Genomic DNA, 17,431 nt, shown 5'->3' with positions numbered 1-17,431 from the left:
TTTACCTTCCCTTCACTTTTCTCGGGTTGTAATCGCTGTTTCGATTTCAAATTCTCCTTTCCACTTCTTCCCCCAATCGAAGCTTGGGTATGTAGGTCTTATGCCAGCCGAATTGGCCCCAAAACTGCCGCAGAGATTGTAGCCGACCCGTCTCAGGGTGGGACCTCAAGGATCGGGAGGGGACCCGTTGTGTAGAGCCCCCCCTCGTCCGAGATCAACGCGCCCTAGGGTCTCGAGCGTTCTTTGCCTGCTCTCCGCCTGAGAGCAGTCGGCCGCGGGCTATTTTCACCCCGCCGGCCGCTTAAAACGGCAGTCCGGTCAGCTCCGCAAATGGAGCTGCGTTAGACCTCCATAAATCCCAAACCGGAAGTCGCAATGGCCCTTTTGATACAGTCCAGGGCCGAGTTTTCCTTTTTTGCCACCGCATCACACTGACTACTCATATTTAGTTTACAGTCCACTCTTACCCCAAGATCTCTTTCACGTACACTACTACCCAGAAGTGTATCCCTCATCTAGTATTTGTGCTTCACATTTTTGTGGCCCAGTTGTAATACTGTGCACTTATCTGTGTTGAATTGCATCCTGTTTACAACTGCCCACTTCTCCAGAGTATTCAGATCTTGTTGAATTTTAACTCAATCTTCTTGGGTGTTTGCCATTCCTCCCAATTTGGTATCAACAGCAAATTTAATGAGTAGCCCATTTACCCCTTCATCCAGATCATTGATAAAAATATTGAAAAGTACCGGGCCCAAAACTGAGCCCTGCGGCACTCCACTGGACACCTCCCTCCAATCTGATGAAACGCCGTTGACCATCACTCTTTGGGTGCGGTCCTCTAACCAGTTCCCTATCCACTGAACTGTCCTATAGTCCAGTCCACAGTCTTCCAGTTTACCCATTAGAATGTCATGGGGAACCTTATCAAAAGCTTTGCTGAAATCCAGGTAAATCACATTGAAAGAGTTCCCACGATCCAGTATGCTCGTCATTCTATCAAAGAAAGAAACCTGGTTGGTCTGACAAGATCTGTTGGGGACAAAACCATGTTGACTTCCTTCAGATGCTTACAGATTGATCCCTTTAAAATCTGCTCTAATATCTTCCCAGCAACAGAAGTCAGACTGAAAGGCCTGTAGTTTCCCAGGTCATCCTTCTTCCCTTTCTTAAAGATGGGGATAACATTTGCTCTTCTCCAATCTAGTGGCACATCCCGAGTCCTCCAGGAGGCCTTGAAGATGATGGACAGAGGCTCTGCAAGTTCTTTGAGCATTCTTGTGTGCACATCATCTGGCCAAGGAGATTTGTATTTGTCCAATGCAGCCAGGTGCCTCTCCACAACCTCTCTGTCAATGTCAAGTAGCCACCCAGGTGTCCTGTCATGTCTTCTACCATCTCTAGATGGGCTCGAGTTCTTCAGGGAGAAAATAGCATTCATCTCCAGCTTCCCTTCCTGTCTTCAGCTTTCCTTCCTTCCATTCCCCTGGCAGCCTCTGCCTGGGAAAACTATGGCCCAGTTGTGCAGTGGGGGAACCTACAAGAACTTGCATGGGGCACTTAATTTCTCCCTGTATCTCTCTCCATGCACTGTTTCCTCTTTCCCTCTTCCTGACACATTTCCTACTTCCTTTTTTCCCTTTCCACCAAACAAACTATCTTTTTCTGACCCTCTCATCTTTAGCTATATTTATTATTTATTTCATTTATACCTCACCTTTCTCCACAATAGAGATCCAAATCAGTTTATATGTTTTTCCTCTACTCCATTTTATTTTCACAACAACCCTGTGAGGTAGGTTAGGCTAAGAATAAGTGACTGGCCGAAGGTCACCCAGTGAGCTTCCATAATAGAGTGGTGATTTGAACCTGAATATCCCAAATCATAATCTATCATTCTAATCACTTCACTACATTGGCTTTTGTGGGGTGATTGCTGTTCAAGAGCAGCAGGCAACCTGTCCTGGGTAAGTCATGCAAGCCACATGGGATCAAGTTGTCCAGTGGTTGCTTCTGAGCCTGGACCTGTTGAGTCCACCCTCCAAGGCCAAAACAGTCCTGGAAAGGGACCTCCCCCCCCCCCCGCCCCGGCTGCCTTTTTGTGACAGAAGATTTCTTTAAGCTGCAGGTACTGTTTGTATAATTTGGGGGTGTTTTAACCCCCACAGGGTTTTTTTTTTCAGATTTCAGATTTTTCTACAAACCTTGACATTTTCCAGTTTGTATAAAGATCTGTTCATGGCTCCAGTTGCTGGATTTAAGTGTCCACAGATTTGGCTATGCTGAGAATTAGATACATTGGGTAGAGACAGTTGGTATTTGTTAATGCCTATGGAGTTTGTTTTATTGTCTGTTGCCAAAAGAGCTGGGTGTAACTTGAAGCCAGTGTCATTTGAAGCAACGGAGTCACCAGGACTCACTATCCCATCCTGAGGAATTTTCCTTTCTCTCTTTAAACATTTTTTAAAGAACTGAAACATTCAGCTTGATGAAAAGTACTCAATATTTTATGTTACTTAGTTGGTCTTAATACAAAGTGTTATGTGGATTGTGTTCTGATTTTTTGGTATTTATTTTGGGACCTACATGGCTGTTAACAACTTTCTGTGCTTAAGGAAGGGTCATTAGAGAATTTGGGGGGAACTGGTATTATGTTTAATTGTTATGACCTCTTGCATTTATGGCCCACGACCTTCAGGAAATGGAACTTGAATCTTTGCCCTTGACTGTAGCTAGGGATTTGGGGTGAAATTTGTAATGACAAATGGCAGTTGTTGTTCTTAAAAGTGCCACTGGACTTTATTAAAGAAACACAATTATTTCACAGTGAAAACATTGCTTTTTCATGTATAAATGGGCTCCTGAGGAGCTATCAGGACTTAGAATCAGCTCCACCTTACTAAATGTTGACACTGAGAGCCAAGCTACAAGTGATGCCTTACACAGGTTGGACAGTTGTCAGTTTACCTCAAGTTTTGATGGGAAATGTAGGCGTCTTGGTTTTACAGCTTGGCTCTCCATTACAGCTGCAAGACCAGGATGCCTACATTGCCCATCAAAACTTGAGGGAAGCAGACAAGTGTCCAACCTGTGTCAGGCGTCACTTGTAGCTTGGCTCTGACTCTTTCCCTGGATGCTAGTTATTTGAATCGAATCCTGTAGCTCCTCTTGGAACAGGAGAGGGGGATTGTAGAAGACAAGTTTCTACTGGGCGTCACGTACAGTGAATTTGGGTCAGGCTGGATAGTGGCTGCATTCACATGGACACATGTACTTTCTGGCCATACTTTCTGCAACACTACTAGCACTGCTAGGACTTTACATAGACCTGGGGTGGGTAACAAAGAGGTCCCTGCCTGCATAGGGCAGCAAAGTAACTGTGTAGCTTCTGTGCATTTGTGGGTCTTTCATCCCAGTGCAAGGCCACTGTACTATTTGGGAAGTTAGAACATCTGCCAAAATTAGTGGTCCTTTCTTGGTAGCTGCTCAGTTGATATGGAATGATCTCACTAGAACGAGTTTATGCTGTGCTTTTCAGTGGTTCAGGAGTTTTTAAGAGCATTTGGATACATAGAGGGAGAGAATCTGGGGGGGGGGCATTCACTAGGATCATTGATTGAGAATGGGTGATTTGAACTGCTGTTGTAGTTTGGTTTATTTTTTTTATAGATTAGGATGTTTTTAAATTATGCTCTGAGACACTGGAGCTTCTCAGAAAGGTGGGATGGAAATAGTATAAGTAAATCAATTCAATTCAAATACCTTTAATGGCATACAGGTAAATAAATAAATAAGCAAGCAAGCAAATCTTTAATTCTCTCATGGATAGCTATTAAATGTTGCTTTTCTTCATGGATAATCAGTTATATGTTCCTCTGACTGCACAGCTAAGGAGGAAAACATTACTTTAAAGAAGAACTCACACTGAAGTAACATTTTCCTTTGGAAAGATTTTTTACCCTTTCCATTGGATTTTAGCCATCTTCCAGAACAAGTAGGCCCATTTAATTTATGTGGATGACAAATCTTCGCTCTTGAAATTCTTGAATCTAAGCTTTCATCAGAATATCACTTTAAGAAAGGAAGGAAGGAAGGAAGGAAGGAAGGAAGGAAGGAAGGAAGGAAGGAAGGAAGGAAGGAAGGAAGGAAGGAAGGAAGGAAGAAAGAAATACTGCAAACTCATGTCATATGTGGTCACTATGATATATATACACAAAGCGGTTTTGAGAGAGATTAATTTATCGTACAGTGGAGCATAAAACTCACATCTGTCCTTCATACAAGCCACTACACCTCATTTATTAATACTGTTCTCTGCACTGCCAGGTCTAAGCAATTAACTTACACTGACTGGCTTCCCTAGCAAGAAGTGAGGATACTCTGTCAGTATGTTTATCCTGGCAACATATTGAAATCCAGAACAAATTGCATCTATTCAATATGTTGCAAGCTGGAAAATCTGTTCCCAGAGATGTGAAATAATTAAGGAGCTGGTTTAATGATCAACTTTAGAGGCTGATAGGTTGCTAAAAGGCAACAATACAAAACATGGATTTGGGTAAAATTAGGGTTGCCAGGTCACTTCACTCTCCCGACAGGAGACTGGAACACTGGCTCTTACCTCTTCTTCTCCCCCTTGCTCTTGAACGGCATGCATGCATAGCGCGCACACTCCTGGATGGTGTGATGACATCACTTCTGGGAAGTGACGTCATCACGTGGGTCAAAGGGCGGCCCAGGAGCACTCCCACGGTCGCCAAAGGGCTGAATTTCCCCCTGGGGAGTGCCATGCCTCCAAGGGGGTGCTGCTGGGGGGCTGTCCACTGCTGGCCAGGTAAGTGGGGGTGGGGGGAGGTGGGAGGTGGGAGCAGGGGATCCCCTGCTCTGGGCAGGGGAATGGCAAGCATAGACCATGAAATCAAGCAAATAGCTATATACATTCTAAGACTTTATGCAGAGGAAAAGACCTTTGGAGATTAGATTTGAGGTCCTGGAAAAACTGTTCAAGGTTCCTACCTTTTAGCTTGTTGGTTTCTCTCTATTCCTCAGCTCTGGCCTTCATGTGTATAAAAGCAAGTGCTCTGCATTTCCTGCCAGAATATTTCAACTTTCAGTACGTAGTCTATAGATAGTTACTCTCCCTCCTCCTAAATCCCAGGCATAAAACTGTTCTCCCTGCCTTGTATTCCAGAAACCCTTCAGTTATCCTTACTTTCCCCAAAGTTCTGCCCTGGAGTGCATGCATAGCCATGCTCACCCTTTAAAAACATATCATAGATGCATGATTATCCTCTGAAGTTGAGTTATCAGGCCATGCTTGGCAACCAGTGGGAGGCTCGGAGGCAGGGAGATGGGGGGCACTGACACCCTATGACTCTACACAAGATCCTTCATGGAGACTTTGAGAGGGCCTCAGCCTTCACTCTCCTTTTCACTTTGCACCCCAATCTCTGACTGGGATCACCAATCAAACCACCAAAATCATACCAAAATTGCTTCTGCCTCCATTCTCCCATACTCTCCAGGATTTTTTCCTACCTTCAGGATTAGACTTGTATGTCTTAATCTTTACCCATAACTTTATTGGCCCTTTTCATATTGTCTGGATGTCTTAGTTTAGTTTTTAGGCTGCTGTGTGTGTAAGCACATTTATGTTTGAGTGCATATCCAGTTCTCATTCTGCCTCTCACTATTTTCCCTGTACTAAATCTCTACAGTGTAGAAAAATAGGGGGGCTATTGCTGAATTTGACGCACAAGATCATAGAAGATTGTCTCTGCAACACAGAAACAGGTGTAGCCTGGCCCCAAAGCTAGACATGCCATGAAGAGAGCCTAGAGAGATTAGAACAACCTCAGAGAAGGGCATGAAACAAAGGAGTGACACAACTGTATGGGCTGTGTAGATTAGAAGCCATTTAATCCATCTCAATAAATATTATTTGTTGAGTTCCAGAGCATCTGAGAATAGCAGGAATGCCCACCTTCACAGAAATAAAGATATGATTCGGATGGGTGTATTGGTTGAGTGCCAAAAGATATTCATATGTATGAGAAACTTGTAATCATTACTAGTTTTATAGAAACTTTGATAAGGTGAAAGTAGCAAGAATGAACTAACAATTTTCATACATTTTAAGAAGATATTTGAAGTATAGATAACCTTGGATGCTGTTTAAAGTTAAGATAATCAGTTAGCCAAGAATATACACCCTCATCAGTTAATTATTGTTAGAAGATGATGCTAAAATCCTATAAATATGAGACACTGAATTGATCATGAGCTTCTTTCTAGAAGGGGCCCCTTGCCTGTGCCCTGCTTATCTTTGGAGTAAGATCCTTTCTTGGACTCATGTCATTCTTCTTCTTTAATAATCTGTGAAGTGATAATGGATGGTATGATTTTCTATTGGTTAGCCAATGCTAAGAACATGGACTAATCATGTTTTAATAAAGGTTTAGGGTGGAAGCAGAGATTCTGTAATAGTATTTATTTGTGTATCAAAACTGGTAACAAATCTAAAACGTTATTGAGGCATTTCTCTTCCAAGAAGTTAAAACTGATTCACTATAGGAAAATGAATTAGATGCTAAGTGCATGCCTATATTTGAATGACAGACTCATCCAGAACAGCATGTGTTCTTTTTTAAAAAAATAAATTTTATTTCAGTTTATAAACGCAAAAATATAATCATATATTCACTAAATCATATACCTACTACCTATTTCTACATTTATCTACATAAAATATAAACTATACATATACATTTTAACATAAACCTAAACTAACATTATTCATATCATTCAAATCATATTGTACACATATCTGTATAGTTTTGCCTTGTATATTCCTGATTTTTCACTTCTATTTCAATATTTCTATTCTATCTTTACCATCTGTCTTCAGCTACAGAAATGATTTTGTTATAAACATGTATTACAAACATATATTGCTGATCTCTTTACCTGTTCTGATTTAAAGTTAAAATCTTATTTATTCTTGATTTTTAACAAAGCAGTCAAAATAAAAATACTTTCCATTTTTCTTGAAATTCTGAGGTCAGTCTATTATGTATATAAGATGTTAATTTTGCCATTGTCACATATTCATGTAATTTATTCTTCCATTCCTTCAAATAGAGACTTTTTTTGCCTTCTATTTTGCTGCAAAAATCACTCCTGCTGCCGTCACCATATACTTAAATAATTCACTATGCATATTTGTAATACTGCTTGGTATAAAATTTAACAACTTATATTGGGGGTTCATCACAAATTTAAGTTTTAATATCTTTTGTATTTATTCATGTATTTCTATCCAACATTTCATGGCTACTTTACATGTCCACCACATATGATAAAAAGTTGCATCTGTATTGTGATATTTCCAACATTTTCCATTATACTCTTTATTAGTTTTTAAAGTGTCTTTGGGCGTAATATACCATCCAAAAACATTTTTTTACCAATTTTCCTTTAGTACTTGACATTCAGTAAATTTCGTTTTCTCTCTAAGCTGGCCTCCTTCTTTGTTTGGGGCCCAAATCGGCATGCTGCAAAGCATGTGTGCCCCCTCCCATTTCCTGGAAGTGACGTCATTGTGCAGGAATGGGGGAACCTTAGTAAGGAACCTAAGGTGACTTACTATATATAACAATGATAAAATTGATAAAAACAAAGTTTAAAAACACAGTTTAGGATTGGCCTTGAACAGAAACACACAGTTAATTAAAAGCATTTCTAAATCAAAACATCTTCAGCTGCCTCCTTAAAATGATCAGTGAGTGGGCCAGGCACATCTCCCTGAGGATGCTGTTCCATAATTGTGGGACTGCTATCAGAAAGGCCTTCTCTTCTGTTCCCATCAGGTGAGCTTCTTTAGCTGAGGGACCAATCAGGAGGGCCTATCCCTGTAATCTTATTTCCCAGGAAGGAACATATGGGAGAAGATGGTCCTTCAGATACCCCCTCCCAAGCCATGTAGGGCTGTAAACACCAAAGGCAGCACATTGAATTGTGCTTGGGAGTAGACTGGTAGTCACGTGCTCACAATAGCTGGCCCCAACCACCATTCTGCACTAGCTGCAACTTTCGAAGTCTCTTACAAGCTGATCCAAAGCTGCCTGTGGATTGACTCATATCCATGGCTCATTTCTTGTTCAGTCTGCTCTCTGATATTTTAAAACCCTGTTATGGAATATGCAACTGAAAATTTTTCCTTCCCCTGAGAACTTCCAAATGCCTGACCAGGGATTTCTTTTGTAAATATGTGAAATCTCATTAGATCTGATTTCTAGTGGCTACTGTTTATGGGGTTAATTTAAATTAATGCACTATGCCACACAGCATTTTTTATTTTAATGGATATTTCATCTTGTTGGCTTTATTGAATTGCTTTTATGGTGGTATTTAACCCAAGCCCTCAGAATGGAACTGATTTGCTAAACAAATACATGCCTCTAATCCTGTGGAAGACGTGGACATCTTGGTTCCAGAAGCAGCTGGGATATTGGACAGTTTATAGTCCCTTTAAAGGGACCTGCCTCTTGCAAGTGGCAGGAAAAGTTTAAATGGCCATTCCCCCGGGGAAATGGCCATTTAAACTGCCCTTTTATATGAACCAAACAAACCAGTAGACCAGTTCGTGGAATTTCATGGAAATGAGCTTCCATGAACCACTGGTTTGCAAACCACGAACCAGGCTAGTTTGTGGGGTTTTTTTGGTTCGTATTCAGGTTCGTGCCCATTTCTAGTAAGCACCAGAATAGCTTCTGAAGATTTGGGACACCTGAAAAGGGGTTCTTGATAAAAAATCTATGCTGATGGCCAAGTTTGTATGGAAGAAGGTGGTGCTTTGGTTATCCTAGCCCCAACATTTTTAGAACTTAATGTGATAAAACATGTGTTTTTATTTGTTCCCAGTAAAAAATAGGAACATATTTTAAAAAGGTATTATAATCTTTATGCATTGTCCTAAACACACTTTTTTCTTAAATTAAATATAAGATACAATATTTTTAGCTTTGGTAAAGCTAATAATGGAGTATGATGGAACTGTTTTTTTCTCCGCAATATAGACAATCAACACACAGCCAGTGAATCTATTCAGTATTTAATTCAGTTCAGCAATAAAATAATTCATTTTAAAGAGAAATTATTTTTGTGCTCCTTGTTGCATTTTTTATTTGTTTATGAAGAAGCTTATTCTCTTTCCAGTTATAAATCATGTTCTTTGGATAGATTCATACAAGGAAGAATTTATTTCCCAATACATGCCATTTGTGTATTTACCCTGTATTGAAAATGAAACAGAAACAGAAATCTGATGAGGTCTGTTGTATAAAAGGCACTACAGATAGTAGTGGGCAAGCTAGATTTCCATACCTTGTTCAATGAACATTGACTGTGAAGTCCAAATGGACTGAATTCATCAAACGACCTAGTGCTACCTGATTAATTGTGATACATGGTAGCCACAAAATTAGTGCATGTTGCCCGAGAATTTGGCACTCCCGGCTGCAGCAACGCTGCTTAGCCGGGGGCCATGTTTTGCAGGCGTGCCCGGGAAAGAGACAGACTCCCTTCCCGGGCATACGGGTACTTGGCCGGGGGCGGAGCCTGAGCCTTAGAGGCGGCTCCGCTTTCCCGGCCTCTCAGTTGCTGGCTTTGCTCGGAGAGGGAAGGAACCTTCCAGCTCTCCGAGCGTTTGTGGAGGGGGCCTACCTGCTCTGGCGTTGCCAGCAACAGGCTCGGAGGAGCGGCGAGGGAGACTTCAGCGGCTGCGGGCGCGGCGGAGCGGCTTTTTGGCGGCGGGTGGACGCGACCCGTTGGGAGGCGTCCGGAGTCCTTTGGCTGCGCCTGCCTGCGGCCGTGCGGCGGCGCGGCGGCGCGGCTCGGCTGCAGAGCCCGCCGCGGCTGCTTTCTACCTCTTCCCCTCTTTGCTGCCGGGCGGCAGCGTGTGGCGTGGGGTGCGGCCTCCCCGGCAGCTGGAGGCTCTTGGGGCTTTTGCCCGCGCCTGAATTAGGCGCGGCTGGGCTTGGCCGGTTGCGCGCCCTCTGCGGCCTCCCTGCAGCACGCTCTGTGCTTCCCCTCTCCCTTGGGGTTTTTTGCCTGCCTGTTTGGCGGCTTTCCGCTGGCGGCCAAATCGTTTCCCCGGCTTGGTGGCTTTTGGGGAGTGCGGCCGTTTTTGGGGATTTCCCCTGCTTTGCCCCGTCCTTGTAGTCGGGAGACTGTGGTGGGGTCTTTTCATATCCACCCCTGCTGTCCTCTGCTCTGGTACCCCCCCCGGGTTGTAGGGCTGGGGGTGTGGGGGGCGATTGCCTGGTCTGTGACAAGTGATTGGCTCCTTTTGCTGCTGGGCATTAACCAGGGTGGGGGTGTTTGGCGGCCATTTTGTGGCTGGGCTTAGTGGCGGCCATTTTGTCAGCCAGTGCCTGTGTCTTCCTTCGCCCCCCCTCACCCCTTCTTTTTAGGAAGATAGCTTGCCCTTGGTATCCAAACCGTTGTGTGGTTTAGGATGCCTCCTAAAAAAGGGAGTGGCCCATCTAAGGGCAAACAGCCTGCAAAAAAGGTAGCTCCAAAGAGACCTCACCCCCCTGCTCAGTCATCTTCTGATGAGGATGACGGTGACTCTGGCATGCAAGAGATACTCAGCCGTCTGGTGGCTTTGGAGCAGGCTCGGGGGGGAGCTCAGCAAGGAATCACAGGGAGTAGGGTTCGTCGGCCTACTAAAAAAGTTGCTCCTTCTGTTTTACAGAAGGACATCCTGAAGCGTATTTCGGCGTTGGAGGCAGCTTCGGGATGCGAGCGCGGTGAATCCAGTGGCAGTCAGGGTCCGGCTCAAGCGGTGGTAGAAGAGCCCGCGCCCGAGGCTGAACAGGAGGCGGCGGCTGATGGTGGCCAAGTGGCCATAGCGGTGGAGCCAGTGCTGCAGGAGGGTAAGTTGGCTGTGCCTCAGCAGCCATGCACCTGGCCGTGGGGGCCCTGGGGTCAGCCTGCTGCCTCCGGGCCTCCCGGCTACACTGCTTCCACCATGCAACACACCTCCTCTGCTTGGAATCCGGCCCTCCCTGGGACTTCGACGCAGGCAGCTTCGGTTTGGCCCCCTGTTGCCCCTCCTGGCTGGCAAGGAGGTGCTAGTGCTACTCTCGGCCCGGCTCAGCTCCAGGTCCAGTCCACGTCCTCTGGCCTGCCGCCTGTTAGTTGGCCTTATGGCTACGGGGGACAAGGGGGTTGCCCTGCTTATGGACCCTCTCCTTACGGTTTGGTGCCTTACAGGGCCCTGCCATTTGGTGATACTGCCTTGCCGCTTGGTGACCATTTAACTCAGGCCACCAGGGATAAAATCGTCCGTGGGGAGTATGTAGATGTCTTTGCCCTTCTCTTCAGGGAGCTGGAGAAGAAGGACAAAGAAGATCTGGATGAGAAAGATAAGGAAAAGATCAGGCGGCGTAAAGTGGACCGTAATTGGTCAAATTGGTTGCCCGGGTTCCTGATTTACGCGGGCGTATTGTCACGTGCGCAACCTTGGCGCGCCGTTGCGCTTTTTCAATACCTGGATATAATCTATAAAGGTTATACGGTTTTTGTTGGTTCAGCCTGGCTCCAATATGATGAGGAGTTCAGGATGCGCGCGGCCATGAACCCGAACCTGCCATGGGATCAGATTCACCAGCAGCTATGGCTGCAGGTTATGACCCCAGCCAAACCAAATGCGGGGGATAGGTCAGATAGTGGCCATTTAATTTTTCGCCCCCATAACGCACCGGGACCCCGCGCCTCCGCGGGGCAGCCGGTTCAACCCCGGCTGCTCTGTTGGGATTTCACTTCCAAGGGGCACTGCAGTCGTAAGGCCTGCAAGTACTGTCACGAATGCCCCGCCTGTGCAGGGTCTCACTCTTATGCAGCCTGTCCTAAGGCCAAGCCTGGCGGCGGGGGCAAGCGGTTCGGGGGTGGGGGCGGTCAGCAGGGGCCTGGAAAAGGGCCCCTCCCCAATAAATCTGAGGGTAATTGAGGGCTTGTTGGCCTTTTACCCCCGGCGAGGTGATGCCGAGTATTTGGTCTCGGGGTTTAAGTTTGGGTTCCGTATTCCGTTTCAGGGTGAGCGCAAGCCTTTCATGGCAGCCAACCTTCGGTCTGTGGCTGGTATGGAAGAGGTAGTGCGGGCTAAGATCGCTAAGGAGTGTGCGGAGGGTCGCGTTCTTGGCCCATTTGATGCCCCTCCTGTTCCTTGTTTGCGGGTTTCCCCGCTCGGTGTGGTGCCAAAGAAAGTGGCCGGGGAGTTCCGCCTTATTCACCACCTGTCGTTTCCCAGAGGCAGTTCCGTGAATGATGCCATTCCGGAAGAACTGTGTACGGTGCGTTACACGTCCTTTGACCAGGCGGTCAAGGTCGTGCGCCGTTGTGGGGTGGGTGCCGAGATGTCTAAGTGTGACATTAAGTCAGCTTTTCGTCTTCTCCCGGTTCACCCGGGTGACTTCGAGCTCCTCGGCTTTTCGTTTGGGGGCAAGTTCTATATGGATCGTGCCCTTCCCATGGGGTGCTCCATTTCTTGTGCGGCCTTTGAGCGCTTCAGTTCCTTTTTGGAATGGGAGTTGCGTCGCCGCACGGCCTGCCAGGATACCTGTCATTATTTGGATGATTTTTTGTTCGTTGGGCCTGTGGGCACGGGGCAGTGCGCCCGGGTGTTGGCCACCTTTGTTTCTTTGGCTAAAGAGCTGGGTGTTCCTCTGGCTCATGAGAAGACCGAGGGCCCGTCCACGGTCTTGACTTTTTTGGGGATTGAATTGGACACCGTGCAGCAGTCCTTAAGGCTCCCTGCTGACAAGGTTGAGGACTTGCGAGGGCGGTTAGAGGACTTCAGGGGGCGGAATAAGGTTTCCCTCCTTGAATTGCAGCAGCTTGTGGGGCATTTGAATTTCGCGTGCAAGGCGATCGCTCCGGGTAGGGCCTTCCTGCGGCGATTGTGTGACGCCATGGGGTCCCTGCGGTTGCCCCATCATCGTGTGCGTCTCAGTAGGGGCATGCGCGAGGACCTGCAGGTTTGGAGGGACTTCTTGGGGTCCTTTAATGGGGTCACGTTCTGGAGGGAGGATTTGTTGCTTGAAGCTGAGCTTCAGGTTACTTCCGATGCGTCAGGGGCCCTGGGTTTTGGAGTGTATTTTAGAGGGCACTGGTGTGCGGCCCGTTGGCCGCCTGACTGGGCAGAGCAGGGTTTGTCTAGAGACAACGTTTCTGGAATTTTTTCCCTTGCTGGTTGCTGTCTGGCTGTGGGGCGAGGAGTTGGCGAACCACACAGTACATTTCTGGTGCGATAACCAGGCGGTGGTTCATGTGGTTAACTCCTTGACTTCAAAGTCGCCTAGGGTTATGCGGTTGGTGAGGGCCTTTACCCTCAAGTGTCTTCAGCTGAATATATTGTTTAGGGCCCGGCATGTTCCTGGGATTAGTAATGGTGTGGCGGACGCTTTGTCTCGCCAACAGATGGATCGGTTTCGGCTCCTTGCCCCGCAAGCCGATCGTTTACCGGCGCGGATGCCCAGCGAGCTGTGGCGGCTTGGAAGGTGGAAGCGAACCAGGCGATCCAGTCAGCATTAGCCCCTAGTACCCGGAGGGCGTATGACCGTGCGGTAGGGCAGTTTGCGGAGTTCAGGAGGGCTGTGGGTCTCCCGGATGTTTGGCCCATTCCGCCGGAGCACCTTATGCATTTTTGTGTGGTGCAGCATAGACGCGGTCTTTCAGTTAAGTCTATTAGGGGCCATATGGCTGCGCTGGCTTTTGTCAGCAAGGCTCGCGGCCTTGCTGATGCCTCTGGCGACTTTAGGGTACGGAAGATGCTTGAGGGCTGGTCTAGGGAGGCGGGTGCTCCTAAGGATCAGCGGCAGCCGATTTCCCCAACCGTCCTAAAGGGTTTGGGTGCCATTTGGCCCGACATTTGTTCCTCCCCCTATGAGCAGAGGTTATTTCATGCAGCATCTTTAGTGGCCTTTTTTGGTGCGTTGCGTGTTAGTGAGTTGGTGGTGCAGGCTCGTACGGATACATCCGGTAGGGCTCTGCTGGCTAAGGACATCAAGTTTGTGGGGGACAAGGTGTCCGTTGCGATCCGTCGATCTAAGACGGACCAGAGGCAGCATGGCGCCACTTTGGTTTTGGGCCCCTGTTCTGAGCGGGAGCTCTGTCCGGTTCGTGCCCTTAGGGACTATATTGAGCTGCGAGGTGATGACCAAGGGGCATTGTTTCGGCACATTGACGGGGCTCCTCTGACCCGTTATCAGTTTTGGGCGGTTACGGAGAAGGCCCTTTGTAGGTTGGGGCTGTCAGGGGTTAAATTCGGCACCCATTCCTTTCGGATTGGGGCTGCCTCAACTGCTGCGGCCATGGGTTATACTCAACGAGCAATACAACGGGTGGGCAGGTGGAGGTCGGGTGCGTTTCGATCTTACATACGCCCTTTGTCCCATTGTTGACAGCCCTTGCTAACTGCTCTTTCTTAGGTGCGGCGCCTGGCCCTTTGAAACGCAGGATCGTGATTTGTGGACACAGCATGGTGTTCTGGGCCGCTCACCAAGCCAGACGGACTCCGATTGGATCCCAGCTGGGGCTCAGTGCTGTGGCTACGGTCGAGTGGCTGGGACGGCGTGGCCTTCGGTGGCCTGCCTTGTTACCACTCCTTTTTAGGGGGCGGAAGGGTCCGCCCCCGCATATCTTGGTCATACACCTGGGTGGTAATGACCTTGGTTTGGTGCAGGGTAAGGCCCTGTCACTGCAGGCAACTGTGGACCTTCGTGAAATAAGTCGTCGGTGGCCGGGCGTGCTTATTTTCTGGTCCGAAATGTTGCAGCGCCGGGTGTGGCGTGAGGCTTCTGACCCGCGGGCTATTGAAGGTGCTCGGCGTAAAGCCAACCGGGCCATGAAAAAACCTTTGGGGGAAGGCCTGGGGATCTATTTACCGCACCCTAGGATTAAGGCCGAATTTGCCCATCTCTACCGGGATGATGGCGTGCATTTGTCGCCAGAGGGCAATGAGATTTTTCTGGATGACCTACGGCAAGGGCTTAGGTTGGCCTTGAGCCACCTGTGGGGCGTCAGGGCCTAAGCAGAGGCTTGGCCCTGTCGGTGGCAGGAGATTCTCGGGGAATAGGGAGCGGGCCGGTGAGCACCCAGTGGCATTTCCCCCATACGTGGGGGAACAGGGTCTGCCATCAGTGCGGTATGCTTGTGACGGCTACCAGGGCACAGGCAGACGCCTGCGGGGATCCCCAGGAACAAGTCCTTCCCTCATGCTGTACGGCTGAGGCGATTGGAGCTTGATGGGGGGATCCGTTAGCCTGGCTGGCCGGGTTGCAGCCATTCTATGAATGGCCTACACTCGGGGCTTTGGGGCTCGCCCAGACAGGCCAAGGCGGCGGTCAGGTGTGACCCCGTGGCTTGACCTGTACCGCATAGTTGGCCCTTGCCGTAGTTACAGTTATTATATGTTGTAGTTATATTAATAAACGGCCATTTTTCTCCAAGCCTGTGTCTGTCTCTTATTACGGCTAAGCTTGCAATTTGGCACTCCCGGCTGCAGCAACGCTGCTTAGCCGGGGGCCATGTTTTGCAGGCTTGCCCGGGAAAGAGACAGACTCCCTTCCCGGGCATACGGGTACTTGGCCGGGGGCGGAGCCTGAGCCTTAGAGGCGGCTCCGCTTTCCCGGCCTCTCAGTTGCTGGCTTTGCTCGGCCCACCCACCTCACCCTGTTGTAGTGCAGGATTAGCCGGCTGCTGTTACCAGAGCCAGGTAGGAATTTTTTGCCCCTGTTTCCGTATTGGCTGTTGGTGCGGGGGTTTTTTCGCCTACCTTGCACTGCCGGCAGAGGTGATGGTTTTTTGGCCGGGGTGGTGCCGTTTAGGTTTCCCTGGCAGGAGATTCTCGGGGAATAGGGAGCGGGCCGGTGAGCACCCAGTGGCATTTCCCCCATACGTGGGGGAACAGGGTCTGCCATCAGTGCGGTATGCTTGTGACGGCTACCAGGGCACAGGCAGACGCCTGCGGGGATCCCCAGGAACAAGTCCTTCCCTCATGCTGTACGGCTGAGGCGATTGGAGCTTGATGGGGGGATCCGTTAGCCTGGCTGGCCGGGTTGCAGCCATTCTATGAATGGCCTACACTCGGGGCTTTGGGGCTCGCCCAGACAGGCCAAGGCGGCGGTCAGGTGTGACCCCGTGGCTTGACCTGTACCGCATAGTTGGCCCTTGCCGTAGTTACAGTTATTATATGTTGTAGTTATATTAATAAACGGCCATTTTTCTCCAAGCCTGTGTCTGTCTCTTATTATGGCTAAGCTTGCAAAGTCTGTTCTTCTGAATCTAGCATCTAGCTCTGCATAGTGTTTTCTGTTTCAAAGTGCTTAACAAAATGTTTTAATTCCTAAAGCAAGTTAGACCCGTTAGCACCCTGTTGCAGATGGAGGGGATCTGAGTCTAGGAGACAATATTTACAGGGGTGGTGGTGGTGATGGCTGTGTGATGCAGCAAAATTAAGCTAGAGTCCAGCGGCACCTTTAAAGACTAAGAAAATTTATTCCAGTTTAAGCTTTTGTGTGTCAGAGCTCACTTCATCATAATACCCATACTTCCCTGAAAGAACGTATCCATGACTGTAAGGGGACCCTGCTTAAAACATTATAAACAAAAAGCATTTTAAAAAAATTACCCTACATTTGTGTGTGTGCGTATAAGTTAACTCCCTCTTTTTCTTGATAGCGTACCGGGGGGGAAAAACCATCCTTTTGGTAAATACAGCATTAGTATCTTCCTTGTATTAAACTTGCATGCTCAGTGCTTTGAATATGATTATGACTTGCTAGGCCATTGGGATGTCAATTATACAAATGTATGGGAAGTAACTTAGGGGTGTTCACTGGCAAAATAATTTTTTAAATTCTGTTTTAGAAAATCTGGAATGGCATGCTTATTGTTATCATCAAATATCAGGAGCATGGTTATCATATTGGAAAGTTGTTCAGGAAGTAAAAGGTAAAGATAGTCCCCTGCGCAAGCAACGAGTCATTACTAACCCATGGGGGTATGTCACATCACGATGTTTTCTTGGTAGACTTTTTACAGGGTGGTTTGTCATTGCCTTCCCTAGTCATCTACACTTTACTCCCAGAAACCTGGGTACTCATTTTACCAACCTCGGAAGGATGGAAGGCTGAGTCAACCTTCAGCCGGATTTAATTCAGCTGGATTTAGTGTCCATAACCAGCCCCAAATTTACTTCTTGGGTGAGAGCCTGCCCTTGCATCACAGCCAGTCGTCAGACTGTTTAAGACCCTGTAGGGGACTTTGAAGGCCAGGTCTACCACCTACAGGAGAGTGTCCATAACTAGCCTTGGGCAAGAACCCGCCTCTGCCAGAACCCCAGGGCTGTGTTCCTGGCCAGCCCTTT

The sequence above is a fragment of the Eublepharis macularius genome, chromosome 9, assembly GCF_028583425.1.
Source record: "Eublepharis macularius isolate TG4126 chromosome 9, MPM_Emac_v1.0, whole genome shotgun sequence".
Lineage (NCBI taxonomy): Eukaryota > Metazoa > Chordata > Lepidosauria > Squamata > Eublepharidae > Eublepharis > Eublepharis macularius.
Note: the sequence above shows the minus strand (reverse complement) of the source record.